Source organism: Centropristis striata, chromosome 19 (genome assembly GCF_030273125.1).
Source record: "Centropristis striata isolate RG_2023a ecotype Rhode Island chromosome 19, C.striata_1.0, whole genome shotgun sequence".
NCBI lineage: Eukaryota > Metazoa > Chordata > Actinopteri > Perciformes > Serranidae > Centropristis > Centropristis striata.
Window position 1 is genome coordinate 13,371,346 of NC_081535.1, and position 15,413 is coordinate 13,386,758.

General features: G+C 38.6%; 1 long non-coding RNA gene across 1 annotated transcript; it reads left to right on the forward strand.

Annotated features, from left to right (window-relative positions):
• Nucleotides 1–13,744: 13,744 nt before the first annotated feature.
• Nucleotides 13,745–15,168, forward strand: LOC131993001 (uncharacterized). The gene is made up of 2 exons (XR_009396259.1): nucleotides 13,745–13,805; nucleotides 15,016–15,168. It is a non-coding gene; the product is annotated as an uncharacterized LOC131993001 (long non-coding RNA).
• Nucleotides 15,169–15,413: the final 245 nt, after the last annotated feature.

The window sequence follows — 15,413 nt, forward strand, 5'->3', positions numbered from 1 at the left end:
GACGCTTCACAGGAGCTCCTCTAACTTTGGATGACAGCACTGTGTTGCGCTGCTCGTGTCACGCGCAGGACACGCGCAAAGTTCATCAAGACGCACGTCACTAAAGATAATTCCCCACGTAATGAGGGCTTCATTAATATTCCTTTTCTGCTCTATGACTGTGGAAGTCACATTTGAGCTCTGCCAAAACATCCTTAAATACTTCACAAGCATCAACTGATGTTAGACAATAAACACATTGACTCAGAAGTCAACAGGTGGCTGCTGTGACATTGATGAAGTGGACAGAGGTCATTTTAAAGCATGTTTGAAGTGAAACTCTCCTTTTTATCAGACTAAATACAATTTCAAAACTGGCTCAATAGACTAACCAGAAGGTAAATTAATGATAAGGGGAAAATAAAAGAGGAAACCAGGATTTAAAGGATTATATAAAAACGAAGACAAAGTGACATCATTTTGCACACTTCAGCAGTTAGAAGGTCTTTGGAGCTATGAATAGTAACATAACCTTTTTGGGAATTAACTCGGAGGCACCAGTTATTCATTAGTCAGCATGGAAATAAACAAACAGTGAAATGTGATATAGAAAACAGAGCTATGTTAAAAAGGAGGAAATGTTCCACAATCCACAGTAAAACAAAAAGGAAATTTGCAAAAGAACTGTCATGTTGCTGTGGACATCAGCACTTTTGTACCAAATGATTTGAAATAAATCGGGAAAAAAATCTATCTATCTGTCCAGTAATTTTAAATCATGTATTCAAACTGATGTACTCTCTCAGTAGGGGTTTTTTTGATCTTCTAAATCTAGTCATAGACCCAAAGATTTCACTATGATTGGTATATCTGTATTACTTAGGGAATAATATGTTCTAATTTGGTTAAAAATACATTACAAGTCAAACAATATACTTTCTCTATCTTTCACAATGTCAGTATTGTTTGACATAATGCATTGGTAATGAAATGGGTTTTTGCTTCTCCCAGCACACTACATTTCAGAATGTTTATTTACTTTATTTGTTTTTAACCTGTGCAAATAAAAAAAACACACGCCATTGTTGCACAATCTGAGCATAAAAATGATGCCCAGATGTGGTATATTTGACTGTTGTTTACTGAAAATAGTGACAGTGAAGCTAAAAAAGAATAAATAAATAAATAAAAGCGTGACAATCTTCCACTCTCACCCCATCTGCACACCTAGGGTCATAATTCTCACAGCAGATGTCCGGGGATGCAGGGCAAAAGTGTGTAATGATGTCAATACATGAAGCTAATTAGACGCTGGAGCTCTCACGAACTGTGTTCCGCAGTGCAAAGCTGAGAAATGAGCAGATTTTTGCCCTCTTCTCTCTGGGGAATTTTTGTTCTCTGACATCTGTGTCTCTGTCTCCTCTGCTCCAGGGAGAGGCAAAGTATCTTCACTCCATCGCTCCATCCTCCCCCCGCTCCTCTTCAACATCGGCTGGCTGCTTTAACTCCTCTGCTACCTTTTTTATACCTCTGTGCTGCTGATCCAGTGTGCTCATTATCAGGTGTAACTATCAGCTACACTTACACTATTTACATTTTCTCATTTCCTACGATGATTACTAGAAATTCTAATGTTTTGATCTCAAATTTGGGGCTGGTTCTTCCCAACAACATATGTCAGCGTTGTTAAATGTTTTTTTTCCTGAAATCTATAGCACTTTCTCTTCATTTTCCCCTCCAACACTCTCTCGCCCTCTCCCCTTCTGCAGACTTTGGGCTGCAGCAGGGGATATACAAGCCTCAGGGTGCAATATGGCCCATTTAATGTCCGCAGAGACAGAGAGAGTGAAAAAACAACAGGAATGTGATGTGCAAGTAAACAAAATAAACACCTATTTTAAAAAAGGACAAACAGAAAAAAAATATTAAAAGAGAAAACACTGGGAATTCATTGCTTCAAAATCTGATGAGAAAACAAAGTTACATGTTTTCTTTTTTACTGTTTGTGGGGCCATGTCACATTCTATTTTTGCATATTTCCCCCCCAATCCACCCCGACACGACCCGCTCCATCTCTCAGCAGGGTCAGATGGCCAAACTAACTTTCATGGCAAGTGCTGTAATGCACACAGCTGCTGCTCTGAGTTCAGAAACAGCAGGATTATTGGGGATATTCTGAAATATTATATATAGGCTTATAATATAAGCAGGAAGGACAGAGACTTTCTGAAGCACACAGTACTTTAGATCTATTTATTTAACCTTGACAAATGGTGCTCCCTTTTAATGTAGCCTCCATTATGTTTTTATGTTTATGTAAATGTGGTTTAATGAGTCCTGTCTCGTTGTGATGTGATTTACTTTACATCTATCCTTTTCAACAGCAGATTGTGCATCCGCTATATTCTATTCAGATATTTCTGTACATGGTTGATGTGAAAGATATTTTGATAAAAACAACCTCAGCTGGAGACGGTTGACTTCAACGACAATATGACACATTCAAAAGCTTTATGATAAATAGTAGAGTAAGAGGACCTCAAGCTGAGATTTTTGTTCCATTTCAATTACTTGTCAAGGTGAATAAATGTCTTGTTGGGTCTACCAAACAAAAAACATTTCTGATTTCATTTCTGGAAATATGAAGACATAAGTAAAGCCTATTGTGTACAGTGAAAATGTTACAAAGTCATGTTGGAAAGCTTTTGAAAACCATATGAAAGACATATTTGAGGTGAAAAGATACAAACCAATGTATTAACCCCCAGAGATCCACCATAGACTCTTTTCATCATAGATATGAATGCATTTGGGCTTAGAGAGTCTCAGCTTTCAAGTCATACTCAATCTAAAGCTGTTTAGGGACCTCAGTATGCAGAAATATTCAAATACACCATTTATAGTATAGGCAAAAATAATGAACATTTACACTGCAAAAAAAAAAAAGTGTTTTTGGTCGAAAATTGCATGGGATTAGCATAAAAGTGGGCATGTCATGACCTTTAGAGACATTCCCAACATGCTATTCTGACAAATATATAAAATTATTTATTAGTTCTGTACTTTTTGCAGTGACACTGAACAGTTTTTTCCCTGACTATTGGGCTACTTTGTCTCCTATCACACCTTGCATCACCTTTAACCTCAAAGTTTGGTATTACTGAAAAATTCATCAGCAGGGTGAATTATTAACCACCCAGCAGCTTGGGGCCTACAAGGTGAAGAAAGAGCTCCCTCATCTGAATCATCAAAACATTTTGTCCACTCCTCTAATGAGCACTTTCTGTAGGGAACCTGCACTGATCCAGACACTGATACGTTGACAAAGAAAGCCTCGCTGTCATCAATAGACTGGTATGATAATTAACTGAATGCTCCAGTGAACCACAGCTCAACTCATTAAATAATCAAATATTTATTCATGAAAACAGTCACTTCATCTTTATCTCCCTAAACTTAGTTTAAATTTCTATGATCAAGAATGTGTGGAAGGTTTGCACCATAGCTCCTAAACCATTATGTGATGAATTCTTAAACTATCCAAAGTAATAAACAATCACATTTTGTTCATGTTAAATATAAAGCTCAGGTTACATAAAAACTGAGACTGTCCTCCCTCTTAAAACCAACCTCATAGATCATTTGTACAGGCGGCTCATTGCAGCCCATGTTTATGTTCACTGTTGGGCACGGACCTCTTGTGGCCAATTATGATGATCGTAGTGTGTTCACACCAAATGTGTTAAATACAAAGTCAATGCAAATATGCATTCACTGTTCAATGACAATAAATATGAATCTCATCATCATCTCAATCTCATCTCAAATAGATGCAAATTCAAATCGTGCAAATTTGTGTGATGCTGTCTCACCTACGTATATCTGAGTTGAGATTCCCCTGACCTCCTGACGTTGTTGAATCAGAAATAGAGGAACAAGTAACACCAGCAAACACAAATGAACATGAACATATGCTGTGGTCAAACTTGCATAATTAATACAAGGGGAAGATTTGTCAGGGTGGATGGATGGCTTAAACAAACACAGCACTTTGTTCCAGGAGACTGTTGTTCAACACTGAGTTTACATGACATACTTGACAAACTTGACAAACTTAAATCATGTTCAAGTTAACAAATGAGTGTACCGCTCAAGAAACACAGGTTCAAAGTTCAAAAAGCTGGATGTATTGTCTAAAAAGATGTTCAACAAATCAAATAACTAAAAGCAGCAGAATAAACTGTTGTAGGTAATTAGGTCAACAAAATATCTACTGAAAACCAAGGCTAATCAAAACAAGATGTTAACTCAACTAACACACCTTTTACAATGAGACATGAGGGAAAGTTATATACTGGCTGATAAAACCAATAAAACTCCAATCACCCTGTCAGAGGTCTTGGTCTGGTCCGTGGCCTGGGTGGAGAAGTTAGATCTCTTGATTGTTTGTTCTATTCTGGCTCGTGTCTGTGTTTCTCCTTTCTCTAGTTTCCTGTTAACATGCTCTCTGATATTTCCCTTTTCCTCTTTTTGGAGGAGGTAGCGGAGGTTTTTGTTTATCTGGGCACTGACTCATGTCAAGGAAGCACAAATGTAATATGTTTTTTCTTCATTATCTGTACATTGATTACTGATGTGGCATTTAAAAAATATTTGGGTAGGTATAAATACTATATGATTAATGTATTTTAAAAAATACATATGACAACAAATTAAACATAATTTAAAATGTGTGGTGCCACTAACTGGCTCACTGTGTGTGTGGCAAGGAAGGAAATCACACAAAGATGCGAGAGTGCCAGCAATTGTTTTTATTTTAAGAGAACAAACCTGTGTCCGGGTTACGTTGCAAACTGTAACCTAAGTGTTAACAACTTTAATACCATGTTATTGTAAGATTATTTTTATTGTAGAGTTGAAGAGTGATATTTCTTTTTGCAGAATAGTCACTTGAGACCCCTGAGAGCTCCTTGGGCACATTGAACAAACAAACCTTCCCAAAAAAACCATCCACTTGACTCTTGGAGTGGGTTTAAGGACATTATGACGTGTTCATGTGCTTACTTCCAATCAGCCACAGCTGTATGAGGGAGGTGTTAATTCCTTTGAGCTTAAACTGCTTAATTTCCACCCACTCCAATAATGGTTTCATCACCCTAAATGGAGGACTGGTGCAAGTTCAATCAGTGTTACTGTAGGGCTCACAGCTACTCCAGAAGATTCATTTGGATTAAAGACTGAATTCAGTGAGAATTGTCAACAAATTCTCTCCATGCTTCAAGATGGAGGTCGTTCTTTGTCCCCCTCCAAACAAAGACAAACGACCCCCACCCCCACAGGTATCTGGAGATACCTAAATGCGTCTCATTGGCTGATACCAACAGGAAATACAACTTCCAGGTTGAGACACAAAAGTGTCCTGCAGCCACCCCCTTCCCGCTCTTCTCTTCTCAACTCCCTGAGGAACAGCATGTCTGCTGTCCTGGTCTGATCTTCCAGGAGGAAGATCAGACATCTTCCCTCTGTCTCCAGCTCTAAGAGGCCCCAAACCAAATGGGCCCACCACAACGCTTCTAAGTTTCCTGCCTGTGATCTATCCTGGACATAATCACAGAGACCCTCACCAAGCTTCTGGAGCCAACAGCAACCAACGCTATAACCACCAAAACCCAACCAGGAACCAGATTCTTCCTCAAAAGGAGTGCTGCTTTCCCCTTTCAACTCTGGACTCTGTGGTACAGTACTGGGCAGTTAGTAAGCAAGAACAAGTTTGTTAAGCTTTAATCAATGGTGTTGATCTGTTGTGTGTTTAAGTATATTTGTTGGGATATTTTGTGTAGTTAGATCATTTGAAGTTGTATGATTAATGTTGCTCTACATATCTCAAGTTGTACATGTAAATTAACTATAACTCATTTGATTTGCTCACACACTAATCCACATGAAATATACTTTAATTTGGCTTCCTACAACACATAGACCTTCAAGACCGCATGGTCTATTGTTCTTCAAGAACAAAAGGGCTTCCGCCATTTTGATTTATTTAAATGACCGCCTTTCGGCAGCCATTTTGTTACACATCCTTTCTCATCCACATTTCCACTGTAAATAGTCTTTTAGATTAGTTATTGTGTGTTCTGTTTGCTTTGCTTTATTTAGAATAAATATGTTTTTGGATTGATATGCTTCTCCCTTTAATGTTGCACATGAATGAATGATTTGCTAACCTCTGCTATGGAAAGAACTCAAAATTCCTTCAACCGTTACTAAATATTAATAAGGTAATTCGATTATAATTATATTCATAATTAATAATCAATGTTCCAAATTGATAATTTGTTAACTTTATGAGACTGATTAACTATAATTTGCTATCTTTTCCTATTCCTAAGTGAATAGGTGGTGCCCCATCGAGTAACTTTAATTCATTTAAAGTATTAAATATTAATTTAGTCAATTTCCGATAGCAAAATTGACCTAAATTAGCTTTACCTCTAAATATTTTGGTACCCCTAATGGAGGCAATGTGTATCTGAACCATTCTCACCTACATTATTATGGTGCCCCGTGTGAGGCATAGTATAGTTGGCAATCATTCATAATTGTGCAATATTAATAATAGCATATTCATTTTTGGTCCACACCAAAAATATTTTTGATTCCAAATTTTAGACTTGCCAGAAGTCTTTACATTTTACACCAGTAGTCTGCTACAGGAGTAGACCCATCTGCACTCACAAAAGTACATAGTGGTGTAAATTAATTAATTTATAAATTAAGTAAAAGCAATTTGAGAGAGTTGCGTATTGGTAACTACCACTTTTTAAACCAGTTAAGTCATTCTGCGAAGTTAACCACTTGCTGCTGCTAACTAACTAGGTAAACCTACTCTGTAGAAGTTTAAGAACTTTGTTTCAGCATTTGAATACAGGATATTCAATGCAATCTTTTCAGACATTTGCTGTTAAATAAGTGCTCCCCTTTTTCCCTTGAGTAAGACACAACGCGCCCCTGGCCCTGTGCATATAGAGCTGTATTTTTGCTGTTACTGCCGTGCATTTCAGTGTAAAGAGACTGAGTTTGAGATAGAGCCACAGCGTGCTTCCAGCCCTGTGAATAATTGTTGTACCTTGCAGCTTCTTCCATGTGTTTCAGCTTGAGTGCAATCTTTGAGAAACAACCCTCTAACTGTTACTGCCAAGCATTTCAGTTAGTGTGCAAGTTTAAGCTTCAAAAGCAAACCTGCCTTGTAAACTTTGGTTTACATTTTCTGGTTAAAACCTCTACCCACTAGAGCCGCTAGTTGGTGCTGTAGCTGTCCTCTTTCACAGGAAGCTATTGTCTATAGTGTAGCCAGCCTTTTGTTTGGTTAGGCCAGTGTAAGTGTTAAAACTACACTGACGGGTGTCTGTCAAAACAACACCTCAGCCAACCATTTGTTTGTACTAAACCCCCCTGTTTAGTCTTTGATTCCCTAATCATGGAGAACCCCTGTGTAGATAAGTTTATCTCCTCCCTAGCACAGAGCCTTCAACCTGGCTATCCTGAACTAATCAACAAGTTAAACTTCAGTGAGTGCAGTGATGAGATCAACTCCCTACTCAGTGGTAGTTATGATGCGAAAGCTGCATCTAAAGGCCCTTTGGTCAGATGTTTGCTTTTGAATTTCCACAGGCAAGCCAACATTGCTTCTCAGAGCAAATCTGCTCTTGAAAGGGAGGTGGAGTCACTGAGAGCACAAAATGACTCTCTTCTCCAGGAAATTCAAACAGCAAACAAGAAATCCATGCGCTATCTAGAGGATCTGCACTCAGCTGAGTTAAATCTCTGTGTGCACAAGGAGGAATTGTTCAGGCTTAGAGCCCAGTGTCTCCCTTCATCACAGACATTTGAACAATGTGACTCAGGTTACTGTGATTCTAACTCCTCCTCTTCTAGTGACAGGTCAACTCCCCCACCTGTCAAAGGATGGGAACACATCCCATATGACTCCAAGTCTGTGGAGATAGGGTCAGCTTCTCAGCTCCCAGTGAGAGACAGAGGTTACAGCCTCCTGACCTCCCATCTCCCTAAAACCGATGTTGAAGAGATTTGTAGCTTATCATCTTCCAGATTTTCTACCAGCTCTTCTTTTCAGTCAGCATCAAATCAGCCTCCCCTCAGACATGCTAATAATGGTAAGCCCTCAGCAGAGAGGAAACCACAGGCTCCCCGCTGGGAAGAGCTTGACTCTTTAGCAAAAGATGTTGAGATTTTCAATCCAGGAAATGATCAACATGTAGAGGATTATTTCTCTGTATTAGAGTACAATCTAATTGACCTGCCCCATGCAACCAACAGAGAAAAGGTTAAACTTGTGTGGCAAACCAGCGGTAAAGCTGTTCGCAAGTTTACACAAACATTACCTGCCAGTGTCAGGGATGACTTTTCTCAACTCCGTCAGGCATTAATAGAAGAATTCTCTTCTTCTGTTGACAACCTCACATCTCTAGTTGCAGCCCTCACAATCAAACACTCTCGTCGTGAGAATCCTAGAGATTATTACAACCGTTTGAGGTATGCGTATTTTCAGGGCAAGAATGCACCAGGCTTAGAGGAAGACAGTAACTTTAAGGCCTTATTCTTGAGAAACCTCCACCCATGCGTACGCACTCACGTTGTACTCACAACAAATAATGGTAAGCCCTCTATGCACGAGTTAAAGAAAGTGACACAGGTGGTTTGGGAAACTGTTGTCAATTCCAAAGCTAGAGCGAAACCATTTGAGCCTGCAAGTGTAACCACGGCAGCGTCTCAGAGCTCCCCTGCTCTAAACTCTCACCCTCCCAGCAAACCGAAAGGGGGTGAGAAAAGGCAACGCAGGGAGACTAAGCCAGATCGCAGCGTCCACCGACTATACAGAGATAGGCATTCACATAGCAGAAGCTGTAGGAAGCCATACTCTGAGATCTTGGCCCAGAATTATGACCAGACAATGAGCCCTTCAGATGATGACCTCAGCATCTCTGAATCCAGTTCAGAACGTGGTCATAATCAGTTTGACAGCGCCTCTGACTGCATCTCTGCATATGGCCACATGGAGCGTTACAGCCCTGAGCCACGACAGCAGAGAAGTAACAAAAGCTACAGAGGACGCTTTTGAACCCAGACAGGATAGTCCATTTCCGTACTGACAGCAGAACAAATGCTGATTCAGTACCTCACCTTTCTCTTCTTCTTTGGCAGTTTCTTAGGTAAACTTGTGTTTGTTAGCAACAGCAACAAATTTCAGTTAATTTTAACCCAGTAATAGTCAGACATCGTCCTATTAACTGAGTTAAAGCCTAAATTCTGATTGGACTAAAACACCACTGTCTAATTTTACATGTACACTTGGACAACTCCTCGTTAGTACCTTCTCAGTGAGACAGCTTTTGTTTAACATTAGCTTAGGACACACCTTCATGACTCCACAGCTAGTCATACACATGTCCACATGTCTACATTACCATCTCACATAACACATTTACACAACTAACATTTTTTTTTTTTTTTTTTTTGTCCTCACTAACCCTGATGTTCAACTGTGTTAGTTATCTCACACCATGTCATTATAGTTGTGTTTATCTGGATTTTGTTTATATCTACTGTTCTTGCTTAGCCAGATAGATAGAATAAACTGCCCAGACGTTACCAACTAAATGAACTTACAAATGAACACTTTCAACTGTGGACCCTTCTTTTCTTCATTAGCTCGCAGAATTACCCATCGAGAGAAACTCTGCGACCGAAAAGGGGGATATGTAGGGCTCACAGCTACTCCAGAAGATTCATTTGGATTAAAGACTGAATTCAGTGAGAATTGTCAACAAATTCTCTCCATGCTTCAAGATGGAGGTCGTTCTTTGTCCCCCTCCAAACAAAGACAAACGACCCCCACCCCCACAGGTATCTGGAGATACCTAAATGCGTCTCATTGGCTGATACCAACAGGAAATACAACTTCCAGGTTGAGACACAAAAGTGTCCTGCAGCCACCCCCTTCCCGCTCTTCTCTTCTCAACTCCCTGAGGAACAGCATGTCTGCTGTCCTGGTCTGATCTTCCAGGAGGAAGATCAGACATCTTCCCTCTGTCTCCAGCTCTAAGAGGCCCCAAACCAAATGGGCCCACCACAACGCTTCTAAGTTTCCTGCCTGTGATCTATCCTGGACATAATCACAGAGACCCTCACCAAGCTTCTGGAGCCAACAGCAACCAACGCTATAACCACCAAAACCCAACCAGGAACCAGATTCTTCCTCAAAAGGAGTGCTGCTTTCCCCTTTCAACTCTGGACTCTGTGGTACAGTACTGGGCAGTTAGTAAGCAAGAACAAGTTTGTTAAGCTTTAATCAATGGTGTTGATCTGTTGTGTGTTTAAGTATATTTGTTGGGATATTTTGTGTAGTTAGATCATTTGAAGTTGTATGATTAATGTTGCTCTACATATCTCAAGTTGTACATGTAAATTAACTATAACTCATTTGATTTGCTCACACACTAATCCACATGAAATATACTTTAATTTGGCTTCCTACAACACATAGACCTTCAAGACCGCATGGTCTATTGTTCTTCAAGAACAAAAGGGCTTCCGCCATTTTGATTTATTTAAATGACCGCCTTTCGGCAGCCATTTTGTTACACATCCTTTCTCATCCACATTTCCACTGTAAATAGTCTTTTAGATTAGTTATTGTGTGTTCTGTTTGCTTTGCTTTATTTAGAATAAATATGTTTTTGGATTGATATGCTTCTCCCTTTAATGTTGCACATGAATGAATGATTTGCTAACCTCTGCTATGGAAAGAACTCAAAATTCCTTCAACCGTTACTAAATATTAATAAGGTAATTCGATTATAATTATATTCATAATTAATAATCAATGTTCCAAATTGATAATTTGTTAACTTTATGAGACTGATTAACTATAATTTGCTATCTTTTCCTATTCCTAAGTGAATAGGTGGTGCCCCATCGAGTAACTTTAATTCATTTAAAGTATTAAATATTAATTTAGTCAATTTCCGATAGCAAAATTGACCTAAATTAGCTTTACCTCTAAATATTTTGGTACCCCTAATGGAGGCAATGTGTATCTGAACCATTCTCACCTACATTACTGTTGGCACACAGCAGGTGAGTTTCCCTTTGAATGTGGAGGTTAAAAGGAGTGAAATTAAGACTTCAGCAAGTTACTGGTGGAGTTTTCTTCATGAAGGACAAGTGTACTAAATGCAGCTCTAATGCAGCTCTCAAAGCCCAATTTTCATGGACATAATATCTTTATAGTGACATTACCTCTTTGGTAAAGAGTGATATATTGTGGAACGACATCAGTAATTGTCCTTGTAGGAATGTGTAAAAGTCTGTGTTTTAAGTATTATTTGCAAATGTACTGCACCAAGACATAGTTGCATAAATGTTTTGTGCTTAAGTTATAGGAATGTATTTTTGGAATAATACATTACCAATGAAATAGGAGTGCAGCCAAAAAAAAATGACCTTGAATGCACTCGTCCATCTTTACCCAGCTGTCCTCTTTTTGCTCTCCAGGGGTGATTCAGACAGAAGGAAATTGTTTTGGAACTATTTATGCCTCACAGAAAAAAATATATATATTTTGGTCACTCATCTGTCCGTCAGCCTCCAAGTGCATTGTAATACATGTCAGTATTTATATAACCCAAACTACATATTAAAAAAGTCAAGACAAGTGGCTGTTTGGAATAATGAATCATTCTCCTGAAGAGAGAAAAGGTTACAGACTGCAAAAAAAAAGAAGAAAAAACATGTCTGTGACTGAAAGATCCAATGGACTTTGAGCTATAAAGGATAGGATGGTGGATGTGAACAGGGGCTGGCACTGGTCGGTGGGGGGACTGGTGTGACGCTGTCAGGGCAGAATAATAACTATGCACTATTTATAGGAATGACCTGCAGTATGGTATCCTTGCAAAACGTGCTCCTGCACCCTCTGTGTGCCTTTTTACTATGAGGATAGTAATGATGACACTCTGTCTTGTACTATACTGAGATGAGCTGGATTCATAATTGTGAGTATAATGCAGTGCTGTAGGCAATTCACACCTTTTCAGGTCATGTGGCTGTGACACTAACCTAATGCAACAAAAATTAACATTAACATGCATGTGTTTTCTGGCTGGGTTTTGTATTTAAAGGTCTTATAAAAGGTCATTTCTTACTCTTTAATTTCCCTGCTCTGTACTAATTCTACACAGACACACACACATTCATACTGGTGGCTCTACCAACTGAGCAACTTGTCCACAATTGTCCCCACTGTCCTCTCAAATATCAATGCACATTCAAATGTAGCAAAACTTGTGTGAGCACATTTATGAAGGCGCAGCATTGACAAAATGTTGGCCGGTCTTATCAAATAAATTTACAGTTTAAGAGTGCAGCAGGTCTATGAGGTCACCAGAGGGGCCCTCAGGGGCCTGTTAAATCTGAAACGGTGTGCATAGATTTGTAACAGTTTCCAGCTTGAACAACACATTTACTTGAAAATGGTACGAGAGGCTTTGAGGTATGCTTTCTCTCATTTGGTGGGTGTTTTAGAGATATTACACAATCAGCATTCGTGTGTATATAAACCAAATATAAAACTGAACAAACTAAAATGTCATGTATAATTCTATTAGCAGGCTTTTTTATTTATTTTTACCTCATCAAACATAGCGTTTAGTACTAAGCTTTAGTACTACACGCTACCACACTGATTTAGTGTATATTCTTTTAAAACCCTGATTTGTTATTGTGCTTTGGTTTTTAAATTATTCTGTTTTAAGTCTTGTTTACCATCTGGACCCTGAGTCTGTATAAATTTTGGATGAAGTTTTGATGAAATAATAAAAAGGCACTTACATAACACAACACCGTGTTCAATGCAATACAGTTTTTGTTTTTGATAAACTTTTTTCTCACATAACACATCCCTGAGTTTGTCCCATGAAACTGAAAAGGTTCAACAGTATCTTTCAGTGTCCAAGAACCACCCTCCTCTTTCCCAGCACCCACACACTCAACACAACCTTCTGTAGCAGGTTATACTCACTTCTGTTTACAATATACAATCAGCTCAGAGAAGCTAACCAGCTACAACTGCACCAAGCAACATGATGGTCCAACTAGCATGCCTCCTTCCTCACCCCTCTTCTACAGCTACCTCACATTGACAGTCAACAAAGCATTCACTTCTGTGTTACAACATCAGCCAACGCCATGCAGCAACATGTCGATCCAACAGCCTGCCAGGCATCAGCTTTCATCCAAGCATAAAAAGAGCACTGTTCCTTTCACCAAACACCCTAATTCAAGCAAGCCACACCACACGCTCCTGTCTAAGACATCACAAGTTAACTCTTTTTTTTTTTTTTTTTGTTTAGTTTTGGACTTACCTGTCTTTGCCCCAGTCACACAGCTTTCTTCGAACCCACAACAAGGCACATGCAGAGAGGGCAGCTTTGCCTCTTGATATCCAAAGTTTTATATAATTAATTAATTAATTAATTTATTCATTCTTCATTTATTCATTTATCTATTTATCGTAAAGGTCTGCCAGTGGCCCTTATCAATAAAAACATTTTTTTTAAAGTGTTAATGATTCAGCTAAGAAATAAAATGAGCCGGCTGCCGTCAGTTAGTTTATGTCACATGATTACCTACGTCAGGTAAAAGTTCACGACAGGTGAAAGGTCATCATGTGACGTGACCTCCGTTTTGCTAACGTGGAGCTGTGACGCAGGACGCCGCAGACAAACAGCGGCAACTTTACGATGGTAAGTTTTGTGTGATTGATTATCAAGTCATATTTATAGCGCTGCGCAGCGTCATTGCATAATATCGCCCCTAACTGCTGTTTCTGATAAATAGTTAATGCTCACAGTGACGCTCACCTGCATTTACCTCCTCGTTTTGCATTGTGTGATGTTATTATGAGCTATGTTTGGTTCGTCTGAACACTGAAGCTGTTGTGTTGTTGCTGATGCTACAGGATGAGCAGGGACAGATTCTGCAGAACTCTGAGTCAATTGTTTGTTTCAGTCAGCTGTTGATCTGTGTGAGTTGAATGAGACTGTTTTTACCGTCTGTGCGGGTCTGCTGGAAGCTGTGAGGACTTTAGTCTTCCTGCATTTGTTTTGAAGTTCTGTTGTATAATGAGTCATTAGCTGAAATAAGACCATTTGTTTGATACATGCATTGAAACTTTTTTTTCATGTGGATGGAATTTTAAATCAGCATATGTGTTTTTGTGTTCTATCTTTTAAGTGTTAAGGAAAAAATAATTGGACCACCCTTTTTCTTTAATTTCTTTTTCATTTTAATATCTGGTACAACTAAAGGTAGCCTACATCTGTTTGGAAAAATATAATGATAACAAAAAGAGCTCTTAAGAGTGTAATTTAAGAGCTGATATCTAGCCATTTTGCAGGATTTTCTTGATAATAATCAAAATCATTATATTGGCTAGATATCAGCTCTTAAATTGTACCTTTAGTTGTACCAGGCATTTACATGAACAATACATTGAAGAAAACAAGGGTGGTCTAATATTTTTTCTGTATGTTTGTGTGCTATGAAGTAAGTCACATGTCTATGATATGTGTATCATATGATAAACCATCTTAATGTTTTCTAATTTATGTGTTGTGATGTTTTTCACACTGTTGTCAAACTTTAATTTAATTTGTTTTATATATATTTGACTACAGACATGAGTATAACTTTCCAGCAGTTGAAAGTATTATTCTATTTATATTATTACAATTATTATTACAATGATCTTGGAAATGGTGGGCTGGGTGTGTTAAACGTGCAGTTAATTATTTGGTTTTATTCCACGTCACTTAACCGATTGTCAGGATTGGTACGCCTTGTCGCTGAGTGACATGTTATATGTTAGCATTGCTAGTGCCAACAAAAATTAATGTTACATGAGTAATTGAAAACTTACGTTTGTTAATTCTGTGTTTTGTGTTTATATTTCAGGTTTACCATCTAACTAGGGGTCTAAATAACTTTCTGTCCATCGAGCTAACCACTGATAAAGAGTGTCGGTAGGCTGGTGTGTCAATGTTTGTTGTGCGGGTTTATGCAATAAATGTGAAAAATAGTAATTTAGTAAACATCTGGACACAATGAGACATTACTTTCATTTTCCAGTCACTTCCTGTTTTCTTCCTGTCGTCCCTACATGATTCATAATGACGTGCTATCTGACCTGCTCACTGTCATGAAAAACCCCCAAATTTCCCTTATAGATAGATAGATAGATAGATAGATAGATAGATATACTTTATTTATCCCAAGCTGGGAAATTACAGCGTAGCAGCAGCATTACACACAGAGACAATGACAACACAATTAAATAAAAAGAACAACCTAGG